Source organism: Arvicola amphibius, chromosome 1 (genome assembly GCF_903992535.2).
Source record: "Arvicola amphibius chromosome 1, mArvAmp1.2, whole genome shotgun sequence".
NCBI classification, from domain to species: domain Eukaryota; kingdom Metazoa; phylum Chordata; class Mammalia; order Rodentia; family Cricetidae; genus Arvicola; species Arvicola amphibius.
The window spans coordinates 69,678,242-69,698,506 of NC_052047.1; the positions used below are offsets into that span (position 1 = coordinate 69,678,242).

General features: G+C 47.9%; 1 long non-coding RNA gene across 1 annotated transcript; it reads left to right on the forward strand.

Moving 5' to 3' along the window:
• Window positions 1-15,192: 15,192 nt before the first annotated feature.
• LOC119822351 lies at window positions 15,193-17,917 on the forward strand. The gene is made up of 3 exons (XR_005286780.1): window positions 15,193-15,975; window positions 16,700-16,740; window positions 17,466-17,917. It is a non-coding gene; the product is annotated as an uncharacterized LOC119822351 (long non-coding RNA).
• Window positions 17,918-20,265: the final 2,348 nt, after the last annotated feature.

Below are 20,265 nucleotides of genomic sequence, written 5' to 3' on the forward strand. Positions count from 1 at the left end.
CACCTGGCAACCCTGATCCCGCTTTCAGCCTCACCTTTCCTTTGTTAAGGTCTGTCAGTTTTCTGTCTGATACAAACTACATAAGAAAGATTTAGAGCTCCAGGGCTCCCAGGAAGTAGAGTCAGACAAGAAAAACACCATGAAGTCAAGGGAAGCTTGGTTAGATGGTTGGCTCATCCCAGAAGGAAATAGTCCTAAAGTCAACTGCACTGAGCCGCTCTTCATCGAGCAGCAAGGTTCCTCCTTGCCCAGGCTTAAAGGCTGCCCTGGTGCCATTGATGACAGCCGTGTTTATTTTCTTATCAGCCAAGTAAAAGTCAGAGGCCAGGTTGAAAGCGAAGTCACCACAGCTGGCAGGGACATAAAGACCAAAGTAAATGTCAATATCCTGGAGATTCAGCCAGGTGTTTCAATGCAGGAAGGCTGCGGGGAGCATGGCCATCTGCGGAACAGCTTCTACCCGAAATTAATATGAACGGCCATAAATTTTTAGGGTTTTTGGTTTGCTTGTATTGCATTGTTTTTAGAACAAGGGTCTCACATAGCCCAGGCTGACCTCTAGCAGAGGATGGCCTTGAACTCATGATCTCTTGACTCCACTTCCCAAGTGCCTGGAGGGTATTCACCATCATACTGGATGTCATTCGGTGTTTGGGGACAAAACCTAGGGCTTTGTGCAGGCTAGTCAAGTACTCTACCAACTGAGCCCCAACTCAGCTCAGGCCCTAGCCCTCATCATAGCCAAAGGCGGGGGGGGGAGAGAGAGAGAGAGAGAGAGAGAGAGAGAGAGAGAGAGAGAGAGAGAGAGAGAGAGAGAGAGAGAGAGAGGTTTGGTGCATCTGTGTGTGCGGTCTGGTATGTGCAGGTGCACTTGCCATGTGTGCATGTGTGGAGGGCAGAGGTCAATCACTGGTCTCTTTCTCTGTCATGTTAGATTTCTGACAAAGGGTTTCTCTCTGAACCTGGAGCATTTCTGCTAGACTGTCGGGTGAAGTGCTTCAGGAAGGCCTGAGTTTGAATCTCAGAACCTGCCTACAGCAGGACACAGGTCTTCAGTCTGTGGCCCCAGTGCCTCTGTGTAGACCAGGAAGGACAATGCTTGGCCGTCTTCTGAACACCTGTGTGTGTATGGGGGGGGCGGTTGCAGTCTCAGGGGTCCCTCCACGCCTTCACTCCATGCTTTCACCCCTGAGAATAGGGGGAAGGAAAGGAGCTGGAGTGCCTCCCTGCCTGCTACAAGAGGATCAGAACCAGAGCCAGTAGGATGAATGCCTAGAACTGCTGAGATTCATTCTAGGTAATCAGCTCAGGCAATTCAGGGAGTCTGAAGAGGGACAGAAGATCAGCAAGGTAGAGCCAGGCCCTGGGTGGATGCCGGCATTGCTGTCTCCTCCTTCCTCCCCTCTTCCCCATTTCTTCCTCTTCTCTCTCTTCCTCCTCTTCTTCTCCCTCCCTTCCTCAGTTCTACCCTGGGAAAAGGTTTTTCCTGGCTGACAGAGGCATGCTTAGATCACCTGTTTACTTGAGTTGACTGGTGGTAGGTAGGAGTCACATCCACAGGACAGTTCACAGCAACACTTAGGTTAATGTTCAATGGACAGCCTTACAAACACCAGGCTGGTTCCCAAAACAGGAAGCAAAACACTTGGAGGGGTTGTGTGAACTGCCTGACATTATTCTGAACATTCACGCTATACAACAAATGTCAGCGTACTCCATGTGTCTTGCTGGGGTGGGTCTCTGGGGCGGGCACTGAAGTCTCAGTGCAGGTTCCCCATGTTCAACTCAGGCTGTGTCAACATCATCCTGCGAGGCTCCTCCTGCACTGTCATGTGCATGCAGTACCCTTGGAGACCAGAAGAGGGAGATGGGCTTCTTGGGACCCGAATCAGATGGCGCCAGGTGAGTTCTGGGGCTCAAACCTGGGCCCTCTGGAAGGGCTGCCAGTGATCTTAACTGCTACAGCTGTCTCTCCATCCCTGACTGTGCACTCCTTAAGACAAGTCTACAAGCCTTGCATCCCATGTCAGGTGCTCAGTGAACATTTAAAGAGTTAGAAGTTCCCTTAAGTAGGGGGCAGAGCTAGGGATTGAACCTGGGGCCTCATTCACACTGCTCCTAAACTACACCTCAGCCCTTGAAATCACAGATAACTCTTAAGATGGACCGAGTGTTCTCAACATCCTTCTCCTGAATAAAGCTTCATGTTCTTACTGTTGTTTTGAAGCAGGTCTCAAAGAAGCCAGGCTGGTTTCCAACTCAACTACAAAACCAAGGATGGCCTTGAATTTATAATCCTCCTGCCTCTACCTCCAAAGTGTTGGGATTACAGGTGTGTGCCATAACACCTATTTTTTTCTCCCCTTGAGGTACTCTCCCTATATGATCCAAGCTATCCTGGCCAGGCTGGTCTTGAGTTCATAGTGTTCCTCCTGCCTCAGCCTCCCAGGGGCCATGATTGCAAGCTTAAGCCATGTCCCTGGCTCTAAGATTTAACTTTAAAATAATAATAATAATGATAATGATAATTATCATTATTATTATTATGGTTTTCCAAGACAGGGTCTCTCTGTAGTTTTGGAGGCTGTCCTGGAACTAGCTCTTGTAGACCAGGCTGGCCTTGAACTCACGGAGATCCGCCCGCCTCTGCCTCCCGAGTGCTGGGATTAAAGGTGTATGCCACTAATGCCTAGCTCTAGGAGTGCTTTGAACTCTACTTGTCATTCCCAGGCAAGTCCCTCTGTCAGTCCCTGACAAAGAAAACAGAGGTCTTAGAAAACTGAGACAATCCTGGGTCACAGTTTGTAGGGCCTGAAGGTGCTTGAACCCAGCAACTACAGTCTACCTGGGATCCCTCTTCCACATCCAGTCGTGGCTGTGGCTTCTGTAGCCTGAGAACTCACCTATCAATCAGCTGGCACCTCCACTTTGGAGCTGAGCAGCACACAGGGGTGTTGTTAGTAATAACAGAACTAGGGGTGTAGCTCAGTTGGTAGTGTTTGCCTAGCATATAGGACGCACTGAGTGATCCCCAACACTGTGTCAACCAGGTAATCCCAGCCGCGGTCCTGCAATCCCAGCCCAACCTGTGCTACAACATGAGAACCTTTTTCTTATTGTTTTTTGTTTTTTAATTTTTAGAGACAGGGTTTCTCTGTGTAATCTTGGAGTTTGTGTCCTGGAACTCGCTCTGTAAACCAGGCTGGCCTTGAACTCATAGAGATCCACTTGCCTTTGACTCCCGAGTGCTGGGATTAAAGGCATGTGCCACCACCACCAGGCCCAAGAACCTTTTTTAAAAAGCAGCCTTGGACCCTCATGAGCTTTCAGACCTTGGGCACATTCTCCTGGTCAGCTCTCCAAGCCAGGCAAAGCCTGGGAGCTGGTAAGCCCTACTGCAGCCTCCAGATGCTGTTTGCTCAGTGGGGTGTGGACTCTGCCTGCTCTGAACTTGTGTTTACTCTGCAAATGTCACCTGGGTCCCACCAGCCTATCTTTGCAACCAAAGAATGGGAAGGAAGACTGAAAGGAGCTTGTTTCAGACACCCTCGCTCAGTTTTCGGTTTCTAATAGTGTGCAAAGCAGGGGCTGGTGAAGTAGCCCAGTGCTGGACTGCCTGCCTGCTGAGCATGCAGGGGCCCCAGGTTGGCTCCATTCCTAGAACAAAAAGCCGAGGTCATTCGGAGGTCATTGAGAAGTGCTGCCACCAAAGAGCAGTGGGACAGGCCCTAGTCCCTTCCACGCCCCTGTAATCTGCAAGATTCTGCACAGAATCTACAGTTGCAAGGACCCAGGTCTGAACCCCTGTTCCTTCGTGGACAGCCGGGGTGACTGTGTTCAGCCTCTCAGAACTCATCTTTCTCTCTGAAAGGCCCAGGCTGGCAATGCCCCCAAGGAATAGGGCATTTGGCTAGCACGTGCATGGCATGACCTTGCAGGAATGGTCACAGTGCGTGGCTTGTGCCCATATTTCTTAGCTATTGTTTCTAATGCTGACCTGTTTCACACAGCCTACTGCATGTTTCTGCGCAAATGAAGACACTTTAGAGTAAAGCGAGCAGAAACGGGGCTTCACGTACTTTGCCCCTGTTTCCTACTGGGCTGCCTCTTCCTGGAAAAAGCTTCCAAGAACTTCTAGCCATGGGAGGAAAGCAAACAAGGGAGATAGATACTAATCTGTAAAAACAACAGATTCCCTCTTTCTCGGGCAGCCGGGAACAAATCCACTCCTTGGTAACTCACCCCCTGTTCAATGTCCAACCCGGGCTTCCTGTTCTGAACTGGTAAACAAGGGCCCTTACTGGAAGCCAGGCTCCCGGGCCTCTGTGATTTCGTCAGCTGCTCACTCTCCCAGGAGAACCAGTGACACCTGTCAAGCCTACAGCCAAGTCCAGAGGGCGAGCTGCGTAGTTCAAGGTCCACCTGGCTGCTTCCCTTTTGCGTTTGTGGTTCAAGTGTGGCACATTTAAAGACACCTGTACCGGTGCCAAGCCAAATGAGGCTTGGAAAGAAGACAGGAGACTGAAGGTTAGCAGGCTCGCTGTGCAGAGGGGGGCTGCCACCCCTCAGAGTCGCCAGGCAAGCCTAGGCAGCTCAGTGATTAGAGCAAGCCCCTCCCTACTCACAGCTCCCTTTATGCATTTATTCTGCTCTGTCCAAGGTTGGAACCTCGAGTGAGTGAGATTAGGAAAGGGTTCAGAGACAGGAATTAAAATACACAGACGGAAAAGGGATCTTCTTGTGCTCTCTTGGGGACAGTGGCAGGTGTTAAGGTTTACCCTCTGTCACGCTTTTGTCAGTTTCAAGCCACTTTTAGGACCAGATGAACATTACTTCCTTATTGAGATGGCATCTCAGGTGCCAGGTGGCCTCCAGCTTCATTAGCAGGGAGAAGCAGAGCAGGAGGAAAAACAAAGCTAAACCCTATGCAAACCCCTACCCACCCTTCAAAGCCCATTCGAATATGCCCTTCTTTATGAAGCTTTCCTTGATAGCTCGGGAATTTGGACCTTGTTCCCAGGCTTCTCGAGGGCCTTTCACAATTGTGCTGCAAGAGAACTGGTCAGTGTCACACACTTGTGATCCCAGTTACTGTGAAGGCTGAGGCAGGGGGATCACAAGTCCAAGGCCTGGTTGGACTATAGAATGAGTCCAAGGCTAGCTTGAGTAGCTTAGCTGAGATACTTTTTTGAAAGAGTGTTGGTGGTGTGTGTGTACGTGTGTGTGTGGTGGTATATGTGTGTGTTGGTGGTGTATATTATGTGTGTGTACATGTGTGTGTTGGTGTGTGTGTTGGTGGTGTATGTGTGTGTGTGGTGTATGTGTATGTGTGTGTGTTGGTGGTGTATGTGTATGTGGTGGTGTGTGTGTGTTGGTAGTGTATGTGTACGTGTGTGTGTTGGTGGTGTATGTGTATGTGTGTGTGTGTGTTGGTGTGTCTATTTATTGGTGGTGTATGTGCACATGTGTGTGTTGGTGGTCTATGTGTGTAAGTGTGTGTTGGTGGTGTGTGCTTATGTGTGTTGTGGTGTATGTGTGTATGTACATGTGTGTATTGCTGTGTGTGTTGGTGGTGTATGCGTACATGTGTGTGTGGTGTATATGTATGTGTATGATGGTATGTGTGTGTGTTGGTGGTCTTGTGTACGTGTGTGTTGGTAGTGTATGTTTACATGTGTGTTGATGTGTGTATGTATTGGTGGTATATGTGTACATGTATGTTTGTGTTGGTTGTGTGTGTATGCGTTGATGTATGTGTGTGTGGTGGGGTGTGGGGTGGAGGTGGTGTGTGTGTGTTGGGGTAGGTTGGTGTGTCTCTCAGGGGTAGAGCTCTTGTCTAGTCTGCACAAGGCCTTAGGATGGATCCTCAGCACAGACAAACCATAAAAAGAGGCAGGTGTGGTTGCAGCTGTTCCCTTACTGCTGGAAGGGAAAGCCACATCGCAGACCGCAGACTGTCCACTGCTGAGGGACATGACCATTGCACATGTGACAGGAATGAATCACAGGGCTACAGGAATTCTCACTCATCCCTCCACTAGCTGCCTGGCCCGTGTCTGTAAGGAGCTGCCCTTGGCTCAAGGTCTAAGACTCCTGCCCGCGTGACTGACCCTGTGCTGGCCCTGTGAGAGGGCAGCCTCGCAAAGGGTTTGTTCCAGTTGCTATCACCTCTTTCTTTTATTTGTTCTTGGATTGCTTTGTTCTGCTTTTGAACAGGGTCTCATCTATTTTAGGTTCCCTTCAAACTTCCTCTGTAGCTAAGGATGACTTGGCAGTGGGATCCTTCTGCCACTACTGCCCAAGCTGGGATTAAAGTGGTGTGCCACTGTGCCTGTGTGTACCTGTGTGCACCTGTGTGTGCCTGTGTGCACCTGTGTGTCCATGTGTGCCTGTGTGCCACTGGGCCTGTGTGTACCTGTGTGCCCGTGTGTGCCTGTGTGTGCCACTGTGCCTGTGTGTGCCACTGTACCCGTGTGTGCCACTGTACCCATGTATGCCACTGTACCCGTGTGTGCCTGTGTGTGCCACTGTTCCTGTGTGTATTTCCTTCTTTCCTTTCTTTTGAGACAGGATCTCCAGGGTCTCACTCTGTAGACTAGGCTGGCCTGACTCACAGAGGTTCTTATGCCTCAGCCTCTTGACTGCTGGGCTTACAGGTATGAAGTACCATGCCAAGTTTATTTGTTTTTAGTCTTATTTATTTTGGAGTGCTAGTGTTAAGGCCACAGTCTCAAGTGTTCTAGGCACAAGGTCACATTTTATGTATATTAGCTGTTTTGTCATGGGAAGTTTCAGAGCCCCTGAAACTGGAGTTACAGACTGTGAACTGCATTGCGAGCTGCCATGTGGGTGCTGGGACACGAACCTGGGTCCTCTGGAAGAGCAGCCATTCCTCCAGGCCCTCAAGGTCACGTTTTAATTTTAACTTTTTAAGGTGAGGGCCTCACTGTGTAGCACAGGCCGGCCTTCAGTGATCAGTCTCCCTTCCTTAACCTAGATTCCAGAGGAGGGATGACGGGGCTACACCTGACCTTGCCCACCTGAAGGTCACATTAAAAAGTACAGCTCCTGTCTTCGTCCCCAGACCTGAGCACCCGGGGTTTTTGGCACAGAGCAGTTGTCAGAAGCCACCCACGATCAGCCGTGGTGCAATCCCAGGCCTTGCCCAGAACCTCCAGGAAGACCATGATCTGTGTGCTCGGCAAGTGTTTGTAGTCCTCTGTTGGACATTTTGTTTCAGGTCACACTAACGGGGCAAATAAATGGCAGCCCTGGAACAGGAATGTCCCCCACAAAGGGTGAGCAGGCATTTGAGTCCCGCACACTGTGGGAGGTGGCAACTGGAGAAAAGCCACCTGGTGCTTACCGCATCTGTGCTGTGGCCAACAACCAAGTTCAGAGCACCGGCTGCTCTTCTTAGAGGACCAGGTCCAATTCTCAGCACGCTAACAAACATCTGTAGTTCTGGATCTAGGGGCTCTGACTCCCCTTCTGGCCTCCTTGGGCACAAGTGGCACGCAGGCATGCATGCAGGCAGAACACACATATACATAAAATAAGAATAAATTTAAAGGCCTCTAGTTATGTTTCTCTATTTAAAGAGGCAGATTCAGGTGGGAGAGTTGGCTCACCGGCTAGGAGCACTGCCCGTTCTTGCAGAGGACCCGGGCTCCCAGCACCTGCATGGTGGTTCACAAAACATCCCTAACGTCAGTTTCAGGAGCTCTGCCACATTTTTGGATCCCCTTGTGCTCCTGCATGCCCTTGGTGCACAGGCATACACTCAGGCACACACACATACACAAGAAATCAATCGTAAAGAGGCGGGGTGAGGGGCTGGGGGCGTATCTACATTGGTGGGTGCTGCTCTAGGACGTGCAGGCCAGGCTTTGATGCACAGCACTGTCCACGGGCGGTTGAGCAAGTTTTTCATTTCAGCAATGAGGAGGTGGGAACAGGAGGCTCAGAAACTCAAGGTTATCTTCAGTGCATTTCAGGCCAGCCTGGGCTACACGAGACCATCTCAAAAGGCAGGGGCAAGGAGGTAGCTTAGTAGTAAAACATTTGCCTTGCAGGCAACCATGAATAAAGTTGGGAATGCCGGCACAAACTTGTATTCCCAAGGCTGGAGAGGCAGAATTCTGGGCTGCCTGGCTAGCTAGCCTGATCTAATCGTCAAGCTCCAGGTCCCAGTGAGAGACCTTGTCTCATAAAAGAAGAGGTGGGGCGTCCTGGAGAGAGGGCGTAAGAGCACTTGTTGCTCTTCCAGAGCACCCAGCTTGATTCCCAGCACCCACACTAACAACTGTCTGTGCTTCTGGCCTCTGTGGGTATTGCATGCGTGTGGTACACAGACATACAGACATAAAATACATAAAGATAAATGAATAGGTTAATATTTGGAAAGACTTGGCTACGGGCTGTTCCCTCGGCCTTCTGGGAAGTGCTGTATTTCTTGGCTAACATTTGTCTACAGGACAGGTATGTGGAGATGTGGAGAAGTGGAGGCACAGCTGGAGCACAATGTTCTGCCTCGCATGTACCAGGCCCTGATTCCATCTTTGGCCTCTGCTCAAGGGCTAGAAAGAAAGAGGAAACCAAATATTGGGAGAGGAAAGGAAGGCCAAGATGAAGGAGAGACAGAGAAGAGGTGGGAATGCCTGTCGGCAGCAGCTGGTAACAACAGTAGTCTACATTAGTCCACATGTTCTCTGACACACCCTGGGCTGAATGCATTCGCTTAAGCAATCTTGCTTTAGAGACAAGGAAACCAAGGCTCAGAGAGATTAAGGAACTTGTCCAAGCTTACTCAACCAGTATATGTGGGAGACCTGACAATCAGCCCCATGTCTCCATTTCACAAGCCGATACCCCAGTCACAGCTCGGGGTGACTGTTCCTGGGAATGGAAGCTCAGGGGTTTCTCTCTCCGTGCCCTCTGAAGTGAGTGAAATTCCTTCTCCTCCTCCAGGCCTAAAGCTTCTCTGTCTTCTCCTGCTCCTTTATTCACCAAACCAGAGTTTGTTGTTTTCAAAGTCTAGAGTCCCTAGAATATTCTCAGGAAGTGGGACCTTGACATCACCCAAAGGCAGCAGCATCTTTGTCTTTGAAGGTGAACTTGAGTCAGTTTAGCTGTCCACATAAATACTGTTTATTGGGATTAATTTTCAAACATCCTCACGTATATATACTTAGCACCAGAGCAGTGGGAACTGACCCCCAGTCTGGAGAAGCCTCATGCCTGTAATGCCAGTGCTCTGGAGATGGTGAGAGGTCGGGCTGGATGGCAGAAGGAGAGACTTCAATTCCAGCACTTGGAAGGCAGAGGCAAGTGGATCTCTGAGACTTTGAGGCCAGTCTGGTCTTCATAGTGAGTTCCAGGACAACCAGAACTACACAGTCAGACCCTGCCTCAAAAAAATAAAACAAACTAACAAAACTTAAAAAGTTATTACTTCTGGACTGGAGAGATGGTTCAGGGGTTAAGAACATTGCCTGCTCTTCCAAAGGTCCTGAGTTCAATTCCCAGCAACCTCATGGTGGCTCACAACCATCTGTAATGAGATCTGGTGCCCTCTTCTGGCCTGCAGGCAGACACACAAACAGAATATTGTATACATAATAAATAAATAAATATTAAAAAAGTTATTACTTTCCATCCATCTTTACCATTTCATATGTGTGTGTGTGTGTGTGTGAATTTCATGCATGTTTATAATGTGTTTCATTGCATCTACTCCCGATTCCTTCCCTTCCAATTTTTTCCCTATCCCACTGTGATGGTTTGAATGATAATGGTCCCCATAGGTTCTTGTATTTGAATGCTGGTCCCAAGTTGATGGAACTATTTGGAAAGGATCAAGAGGTGTGGCCTTGTTGGAGGAGAGGTGTTACTAGTGGGTAGGCTTTGAGGTTTTGAAAGATTTTTGAGATTCCAAGTTTCTTTCTTTGACTCATGGTTGTGGATCAAGATATGAGCTCTCAGCTACTTCCCCAGAATCATGCCTGTGGCCTGCTTCCATGCTGCCCACCATGATGGTCGTGGACTCTAACCCTGTATAGGCTCTTTCTATATAACAGTTGCCTTGGTCATGGTGTTTGTCATGGCAACAAGAAAGTAACGAAGACACCCACTGCCACTATTTCCCCCCAATTTCATGTGCTCTTTCTATTTTCTCCAGTATCACGGAGTGTATTTGGTACTGTCCGTATGTGTTTGGGTGCAGGGTCATCTACCGGAGCATGGATAGCCTCTCAGGTTGCATCCCCAGAGAAAATGGACTCTCCCTCTCCCAAAAGTCTTTAATTGCCAATAGCTTCCAAGCTGGGGGGTGGGACTTCATGACCTCTATACCACTCCATGCTGGCATTTTGAAAGTCTTGATCTGATTAATGCAGTCACAGCTGCTGGGAGTCCATATGTGCCACTACCCTGCTGTGCCCTTGTGGTCACCCACTGCCTCTGGCTCTCAGTCTTTCCTCCCCTTCTTTCATGATGACCTTGGGAGGACAGGGTATGGTATAGATGTCCCAGTTAGGGCTGGGTATTCTTTAGTCTCTTGTCCTCTGCACATGAACCGGTTGTGGCTTTTTGTGTAATCGACATAGGCTGCAAAAAGAAGTTTCTCTGCTGAAGGCCGAGATATGTGCTCACCTATGGGTATAAGGGTAAGGCTTTTGGAGCCGATTTACTAGGTGCTATGTCCGTTTAGCAGAATGATGGTGGTAGGTTCTCTGCAAAGGCCTGTGACCTCTCTAGCCACAGGCTCTTGGTCCCAATATCCATGTTAGGCACGGCTTCCTGCTTGTGGAGTGGATCTTGAATTCAACCAGAAAGTGGTTGGTTACTCTCATAACATTTCATTAGTGGGCACAGCTTGCCAGGCTGGTCACTCTTGCAGTTTGCAGGGTTCCCGGCAGTGTAGGGTGACTTTTTCTTCAGGAGCATGCCCGGCACCTTCCAGTGCTATGAAAGCTAGCCAGTGGGGACGAAGCTTCCAGATCTGTACCAACTTGATTTCTCCGGAGATTTTCTGGAGTTCTCTATATAGACTAGGCTGGCCTTGAACTCAGAGATCATTTACTTCTGCCTCCTGAGTGCAGAAGGCCTGGTGTGTGTGTGTGTGTGTGTGTGTGTGTGTGTGTGTGTGTACACCACGTAGAACTCAGGGGATAATTAACTTGCTGAAGTTGATTCTGTCCTTCCACCATGTCCATGTGGGTTGTGGTTGTAGAACTCAAGTCATAAGGCTTGGGAGAAAGTACTCCTGCTCACTGAGCCACGCTGCCCACCCCCTGCCTACCTGCTAGCTTCTCTCCGAACTAGCTTCACAACTGGTTTTTGAGCAAATAAAAAATTTAAATTAGATTTGTTCATTTTATCTGTACCATGCCTATGGGTATGTGTGTGCTTTGTTCCCTTGAAGGTCAAAAGAGAACATTAGATCCCTTGACTCTGGAGTTACAGGTGGGATGGTTGGGAACCACCATGTGGATGCAGGGAATCCAACCTGGGTTGTCGCCAGGAGCAATAAGTGCTCTTAGCCACAGAACCATCTCTCTAGCCTTTTCTGGGTAAAATTCAAATAATATCAAAATAAAAGATTTAAGAAATTTTCATGGCAGTGGAGTGATTTTATTTCTTCTCAGTGATGGAGGCCCGTGATGATTAAACTTCTTTTATGCAAGATAAAACTGGTTTCCTCTGATGCTTTTGAACCTCAGAGTCCAGAATACTTAGGGACAATGGATATCTTGTGATAAAAAAAAAAAAAAAGTCTGGAGCCATTCTCTGCTGCAGGTGGCTGAGAGTGGCAGGCGTGTGACACCATCTTTTTATTTGCTCTTTCAACCCCTGTACAACTGACTGGGCAAACCAACGGTAGCATTCTGCAAACCCAACCTCCGAAAGGAGGGCTGGATTTCTTGGAACCCTTAAATACGCAAGTGAACTTCAGGAAGTAACGCAACTCTTTTCCAGAAAGAGGCCAGTGGTCACAGAATCGAAGGAAACACTTACCACCGTGACCCGGGGACTTCCTGCCCACACACACAACATCTCAAAGAAGTTCAAACGGCTCACAAATGGACGTCCGCCCGGCATCCCAGGAGTGTAGCTCAGTGGTGGAGTACTTGCCTTGCCTGGGAGAGACCCTGACTTCTGTCTCCAGCCCTGCAAAGAGAGAAAAAAGGAAGGAATGAAAACAAAGCCGGCGAGAAAGATGGGGGTTTTGGAGTAGAAGAAGAAGAAACTGCGTGCCATGGGATCTAGTCTGCCTTCGCCAGTGTCGGAGAGTCAAAGGACTTCAACACAACAGGCCAAACCAAGATTACCACGGAGATAGTAGTGCCTGCTCTCCTAAAGACATCAGACAAGAGTGCTGCAAACCGCAAATGTGCAGACAGGGCCAGAGCGTCCCTTACTTTGACTTCCTCCGTATTAGTATCCATCTCTTACTCCAGATCTAACCAGTTCACCTCATAAGACCAGCTGCCTCATAATTTTATTTAAAAAAAAATCTCTTGGGTTATCAAGGTGGCTCAGCGGTTACCCTACGGTGCTTGTCACCAAGCCTGACCACCTGGGTGTCATCCTGGACCTACACAGGGAAGGAGAAAACTGACTCCACACTCCTGCCTGACGTGCATGCGAAAGCATGCTCTCCTGCCTGATGTGCGTGTGAAAGCATGCTCGCCAGCTCACACACACCTGAGTAAATACATGTGATACAGTTTTTAAAGAAAAATATTCTTGAAGATAAGAGACAATAAAAGCTCAAGCTGATATATTTTGCTTATCTGTTATTTTCTGAGGCAGGGTCTCACTATTTAGCCCTGGTTGTCCTGGAACACAGAGATCCGCCTGCCTCTTCCTCCTGAGTGCTGGGATTAAAGGCGTGTGCCACCACCGCCTGACTTTACTTATCTTTTAAACCTTACTTCATTCAAACTTTGCTTAATTTTTCAATCTTGTAAATTACATTGTTTGAGGAATATAGCTCAGGAAATTACAGGCTCGTGTATGTAGTCACTGTGAGAACAACTGAGCCCGCTTTCTCTTGTAGCTCTAGCGAGCACTTCCTGCAAGGGTGACATCCAGGTTTTATTTCACAAGAGAAATGAATGGTATGTAGGAATCGTTCTTCATTCTCTCCTGGCTCACTTAAGAGAGTTTGGGTGATCCCCCTTCCCCCACCCCAAACTTGAGGCAGATTCCTAAATCCTAGGGTGACAAGCAGGAGGCACTCCACCCATCTTTCATTGAAGGTTTCAGTTTCGGAGCCAGTGAGGTGGTCAGAAGGTGAGGGCACTTGCGCCCGACCCTGATGATCTGGGTTTGCTCCTTTGGACCCTCAGTGTGGAATGGGAGAACTGACTTCCTCAAGTTGTCTTCTGACCTCCGTATGATTGCAATGGTATGGCCGTGTGCACATGTGTGCACATGTTCACACTCTCACACACAGAATACACGCCATTGTTTAAAAGTTGCAGTTTTTCTTTGTGAGACTATAAAAATGTCATTCCAAACATTCAGTTTCCTTTCACTGGTCCTGGTTTTTTTTTTTTTTTTTTTTTTTTTTTTTTTTTTTTTTTTTTTGGACAGGTTCTCATTTTGAAGCCCAGGCTGGTCTTGAACTTAATCCTATTTCCTCAGTTTCCTAAGTGTTGGGATCAGTGGTATGTAATTCAGACTTTTTCTTTTTAATTGGTGTGTGGGTCAGTGCTCAGTGTAGTTTTTAGTTTTGTTTGTTTTCTGGAAAATGTGACATTAAACACAATCAAAGTGTTCGTGAGAACATGGACTCAAGCAGCCTGAATTCTATGCCCATTCTTCAGAACCATTTCTACAGCCAGCTAGCTGGTCTTCAGGGAGATGTAGGTATGGACCCGAGGCAGCCCTTACCTTCAGCGTGATTATAGTCTGCTCTGGAGGTGCAGACGGGCCGGTCAGAGCCGTGGAAACAGCAGGTGTGGTCTGGAGGGAGGCCTGGCTTGAGTTCAGAGCTCTGCGTCCTTCAGAGCTCTGCGTCCCAGTGAGGGGACATGTTGGCAGTGTTGGAAGCCATTTGGCAACGTCAGAAGACAATTTTGGTTGTCACAACTGGCGATGGAGGGCATGCATTTGAGATTTTGTAGAAAGAGACCCCAGGCACACTGCTAAAAACCTTGTGAGGCACAAAACACAGGTACCTCCAACCTCCTACCACAAAGAATTGTCAAGCTCCAACTGTCGATAATTCTAAGGTAGAAAAACTGACTTCACCAGAAAGAGGAAATGGGATTCGTGAGCAAAGTAAAAGGGAAGGAGGGGTGGAAAGCGGCTCGGCTGCTGAAGCTGTTACCGCACAAGCATGCGGACCACAAATTAGATCGCCAGCGCTCGTGTGAAAAGCTAGGCACACACCTGTGTGCACTGGGGAGGAGGAGACAGAAGGGTCCCTTGGTTTGCTGGTGAACCAATCTAGTCACAGTATGTCAGGGAGAGACCCCGAGTCTAACAATAGGGTGGAAGGGGATAGACAAGACCAGATGCCAGCCCCTGGCCTTCCAGCATATATTCCTGTACACACACGTGAGTGCACACACATGTGAAACCACCCTCACACACACACACACACCACACACATACTACCACATATGGGTACAACACCACACACACATACACCACACACACACAAAACACACACACAGACCACACATACATGTGCACCACACACACACCACATATATACCATCACACACACATAAAACACCACATACATACATCATACACACATACACCACACACACATATACACACACAAAACACCACCAACACACACACTGCACACCCAAAACATCACACACACACACATACACCACACACACACACACACACACATACACACACTCACACACACTCTGGTGTCTTGAAGCATGACAGGGCTGCAGGTGGGACAGGGATGAACGAGAGAAGACTTCAGTAGTTGTAAGGTGATTATCTCTTCCCTTCTCACCCACAAGTGTGACTCTGGCTAGGTGACTCATCTCCTTTCCTGGTGACAGAAAACAGGCTACTGTTCCAGGGCCACCTACTTGCAGTTGCCCTGCTCAGGTACAGTTCCTCACAGGGCTGCTAACCCACCCATGGGGACAGCGAGGACACAGTGTTCAGAAAAGCCACCATAGGCTGCGGGAAAGACAAGGGCCGTGTTTTATGACATGTCACGAGAAGCCAGCTGTCCTGGAGTTTAGAGTTCTTATGTAACTGCGGATGTGGGCGTGCTCAGTCCTTGGTAGATGGCCATGTGGTGAAGCCGTGAGGCAGCCAGGGAGCTCTCACATCTTTAACATGGACTTTCTTTTCTCATACTTGGCAAAATGGCTGCTGAACCCTCAATTTATGCAACTAGGTCAACATTCCAGGCCGGCCGGAAAGGGAAAGAGGTAAAGCCAATAGGCAAGAGGTGAAAGGTAAAGTCCTTGCCGCTGAGTAAACTTCCTGGAATCCTCTCTGCCTCTGAGCTTCCACTGACACATTGGTTCAGACTGTACTGCTCAGCTATCTTCAGTTCCATGAGAATCTGGAAGTTGAGTATTTTCAAATATGCTCCTTGGACAAAATAGATTTGGCTTAAGTCAGGAAAGTAGAATAGATACCCCTAGGCCACTGAGAATGTCAGTGTACCGTAGAGTGAGCATATCCAGCGTTCAGTGTCCACGATGAGCCCCCCGAGGCTGAATTCTGCCTTCAGGAGAATGGTGTGATGCACTAGTCTTCCAGCGCGATTTAAAGAACGGTGTGTCATTGAGCGTATAGTGTAAGGTGGGCATGGTGGAACATGCCTGAAATCCCAGTTCTGGGAGGCAGAGGCAAAAAGTTTGTCAGTCTGAGGCCAGTGGAACCATAAGCCTCAAAGAAATAAATGAGAGTAAGGAAAAGGGAAGGAAGGAAGACTCTTTTAGGAAAGCTGGGAGTTCAGTCGTCATCCAAAAGGTGAGAGGGGAGCTTGGTGGTTGAGTCTGTGCTTAGTATATGCATGGTCCTGCACTGGTGCCCAAGCGCCGTGAAGATGAAGATGATGATCACTCGAGAAACTATTAATTCCTTGCTGGGTGTGGTGGGTTGCAAGCCTGGAGTCCCAACATTTTAGGAGGCTGAGGCAGAAGTCAGCTTTGAGCACAGCCTAAGCAACACAGCAAACCGTCATCTCAAAACAAAACAACTCCTACCCCCAAAACTCGGTGTTAACAACAACAACAATGTTATGCGATTGTTATTATTACTATCATTATCATTATTATTGGTTTTTCCACGACAAGGTTTCTCTATGTAACAGTACTGGCTGCCCTGGAATTCGCTCTGTACACCAGGCTGGCCTCAAAATCCGCCTGCCTCTGCCTCCTGAGTGTTGGGAGTAAAGGCGTGCGACACCACCGTCCGACTCTATAATTATATATAAAATATAATAAACTCTCTTCTAAGAAGAAACTATAATTCATCCACTTTTTATTATTTTTCTAACTTTGTTTGATTTATTATGTGTGGGGGGGGGCGTTTGTTTCCTGTGTGGAGGTCGGAGGACAGCTTTGTGGAATCAGTTCTTTCCTTTTACTGTGGGTCCCAAGAATCAAACGGGGATCATCAGAAATGTATGGCAATCACCCTTATTTACTAAGATATCTCACTACTGGTCCTGTATTATTTCTTTTTAACATAGGGTCTCCTATAGCCCAGACTGGCTTTGAAGTCCTCATATAGGTAAGGCTGGCCTTGAACTCCTGGTCTCCCCGCCTCCACCTCCCGATTGCTAGGACCGTAGCCACGTGACCACACCGAATTATTCATATTTTATTCATGATTTTGTTATTTTTATTTTGTGTGTGTGTGAATGTTTTGTTCTAACGCATGTCTGTGCACCACTGGTGTGCCTGCCTGGTACCCATGAAAGACAGAAGATGGCCTCAGATCCCCTGAAAGTGGCGTTAGAGACAGTTGTGAGCTGTTGTGTGGGTGCTGGGAATCAAGTCCTCTGGAAGAGTGCCAGTGTTCTTAACCACTGAGCCATTGTTCCAGCCCTCACATTTATTTTTAAAATATTGATATATTTGGATTTATGTTTACCATAAATTTATTTCATTTCTAGTTATTCATTTCTTCTTCTTCTTCTTCTTCTTCTTCTTCTTCTTCTTCTTCTTCTTCTTCTTCTTCTTCTTCTTCTTTCTTTCTTTCTTTTTTTAATTTTTTTTGGTGCTGGGAACAGAGCCGAGGGCCTCTTGTGTTGATGCACCCTTGCTCTGGCTCCCCTTACCTCTATCTTGTGTAATAAGTTTTGTTGTCCTCTGTCCTTCAGGGTCTCACTTTCTTTGTTCTGGTATCTTTCTTTCTCATGGAATTTGGCTTCTGCTTTTCTAGTACAGTGTTCTCAAATGCTTTGGTTCTCATAGTCACTAAAACAATGTAGCGATGTCATATATCCCTGGCAGAGATGCTTCGCTGGGCCCAACCTCTCCTCCGGGGCAAGATGTGTGCTGTCAGACGGAATCTAGTTCAAGAACACTCGCCTGTCACTTTAGCAGGAACCTGTGACTTGGATATCTGCTCACCGTCAACATGCCGCCAGCTCCTCTCCCTTCGCTGTGTCCCCTGTCCAGTCCCTCAGGGACGTCTCTGTATCCAGCCCTGCCCCCACCGGTCATGGCTGGCCACCTGACTTGCCTGCACATATCCTGTTAGGTCGGTTTAACCAGGATCTCCTTCACCTTTGAAGTTTCCTCTTAGTAATTTTCCATCCTCTGGCTTCCACCCTGCTCTTTGCGCTGAAAAGCCCCGCTTAGCTATGCAGTTTAGATTTGGACCCAATCTCCCTCCCCAGCTTCAGAATCCATTTCTTAACCCTTACATTGACAGTGAATAAAATCTGTCTGGATGTCTTTAATAAGCAGCCTGGGCACATTTTCTTTAACACCCCTATGGATTTTTAACTTGATAACTAAAATGTCTTGTCATAAATGTAAATATTTGCAGAGGATGTTGTTTCAATTTTTGAATAAAAAAAAAATTGGCAGTGCTAGGATCCAAGCCGGAGCATGAACACACTGAGTACATCATTCTCAGGCCCAGTACAGCAGGCCTTTCCCTCCTCCTCTTGGCCCCCATCTTCCTCCTCCTCTTTCTCTCTCTTTTTCTTTCTTCCTTTTTTTTTTGAGACATAGTCTTCTGTAGCTTGGGCTAGCCTCAAACTCACCAAGTATCTGAGGATGACCTTGAACTCTTGATCTTCCAGTTTCTACCTTCTAGGTGCTGGGTTTTACAGGCCTATTCCACCTGGGGCAGCTTATGTGGGACTTAGAATTGAACCTAAGTAAGCCCTCTCCCTGCTGACTCTCACTACCCCCGCCCTTTGTGTCATTGAATATCAGCTCAGGGCCTTGAAGGTTGTACAAGTTCTCCATAACTCAGTTTTAACCCCAAGATCACTATACAGATAGAGACATTGACCTTTCAGGTTTTTTTTTTTTTTTTTAATTTGAGATGGGGACTCACTATGTAGCCTTGGTTGGTCTCAAGTAGAGATCCTCCTGCCTCTGTTGCCTAAGTGCTGGGGTTAAAGGCAGGTACCTCCATGTATGGTTTTACTTATCTTTGAACTTTGCTTAATTGTAAACTTAATCTTGAAACCTTGTGGTGAAGTGCGTCTTTGAGGAACCCAGCTGAGAAAGCCAAGGCTCATCTACGTAGCCTTGTGAAAACTCTGGAGCGGCCGCACTCGGGCTTCTCAGAACAAACTCAGGGCCTTAGCCTGGCTCCAGCTCACCCTGAAATTCATTCCCACAGCGTTGCCAAGGATTTCCTTGAGTGTAGGTCACGGAGGGTGGGAGCTCCTCTGGCTGGCAGTGGCCATGTTGGGTTGTGTCTGCCTGCTATGCTGACAAAAATGTACTAATAAGACGAAACAAAACCATGAGGCTCTCTAGCCCTAGTGAGCCAAAAGGATTCCACACATTTCTAGAAGGCCAGGAAACCATATGCAGCAGTTACTTTCCTAACTGTAACGGATGAACCATAGTTTTGATTTTTTTTAAAAATTTTGATACAGGATCTTGTTATATAGATCTAGCTGGCTCAGAACTCAGAATGTCAACTAGACTGGCCTCAAATATCCACCTACCTCTGCCTCCTAAAGGCGGCACCTCCACACTCAGCTGGTATCTTTTTTATGGTTTACTTTTAGGGGCTGGAGAGATGGCTGAGGGGTTAAGAGCCCTTGCTGCTCTTGCAGAGGGCATGAGTTCAGTTCCAGCGCCCACATGGTGCATTAGTTCCAGGGGGCCTGACACCCTCTTCTTGGCACACATGTGGTGCACATACATCCATGCAGGCAAACACCCATACACATGTACATATCTACAAAATGGAACAGAAGTATTTGGTTTATTTTTATTTATGTATATGTCTGTGCGTCCGTGTGGAAACGTGCACACAGGTGCTCATGGAGGCAGAAGATCCTCGGATCTCCAAAGCTGCAGCTTTAGGGAGCTGTGATCCACCTGATAGTCTCTGCAAGAGCAGCAAGTGCTTTTCACACTGAGTCATCTCCTCAGCACCCACTGGGACACCTTAATATAAAACTTCCAGGCTGGAGATGTGAGTATAGCATGTGTTTAGCATGTACAATGTACTGGGTTTACGCTCTAGCAACTAACTAACCCACTAACTAGCTAACTAACTACCCAAGTAACTAACTGACGCCAGTGGCATGGCTCAAGGGTAAAGGCACTTGGCTCCAAGTCCGAGGGCCTGAGTTCAGTCCCTGCAGTCCACATCATGGAAGGAGAGACTTGCTGGCCACACGTTGTCGTCTGACCTCTGCATGCATGTTGTAGCATGCTTCACCCACCCCAATTTAAATGAATAAAACGTAATAAAATTTAAAAACAACTAAAACTTCGTTTATTATTCTTTTAAACCTGTTCAATGAAATGTAAGTACCGTAGATGGTAAATGAGACCTCATCATCATCCATTTAAAACTGCTGAGGATTTATGGACGGAGACTCAGGGCTAAGGGTTTGCTGAGTCTGGTCCCAGTGGTACCTGTAATCCAAGCATAGGGGGTAGGGGTGGGGATGGGGCAGAGAGGCAGATCTCCACAGCCCAGTGGCCAGCCAGCCTAGGGGAAAAGGTGAGTTCAGGATCAGTGAGAGACCCTGTCTCAAAAAATAAGGTGACAAGTGACAGAGGAAGGCCCCTGACATCAATCTCTTTTGGGAACTGTGAATGCCCC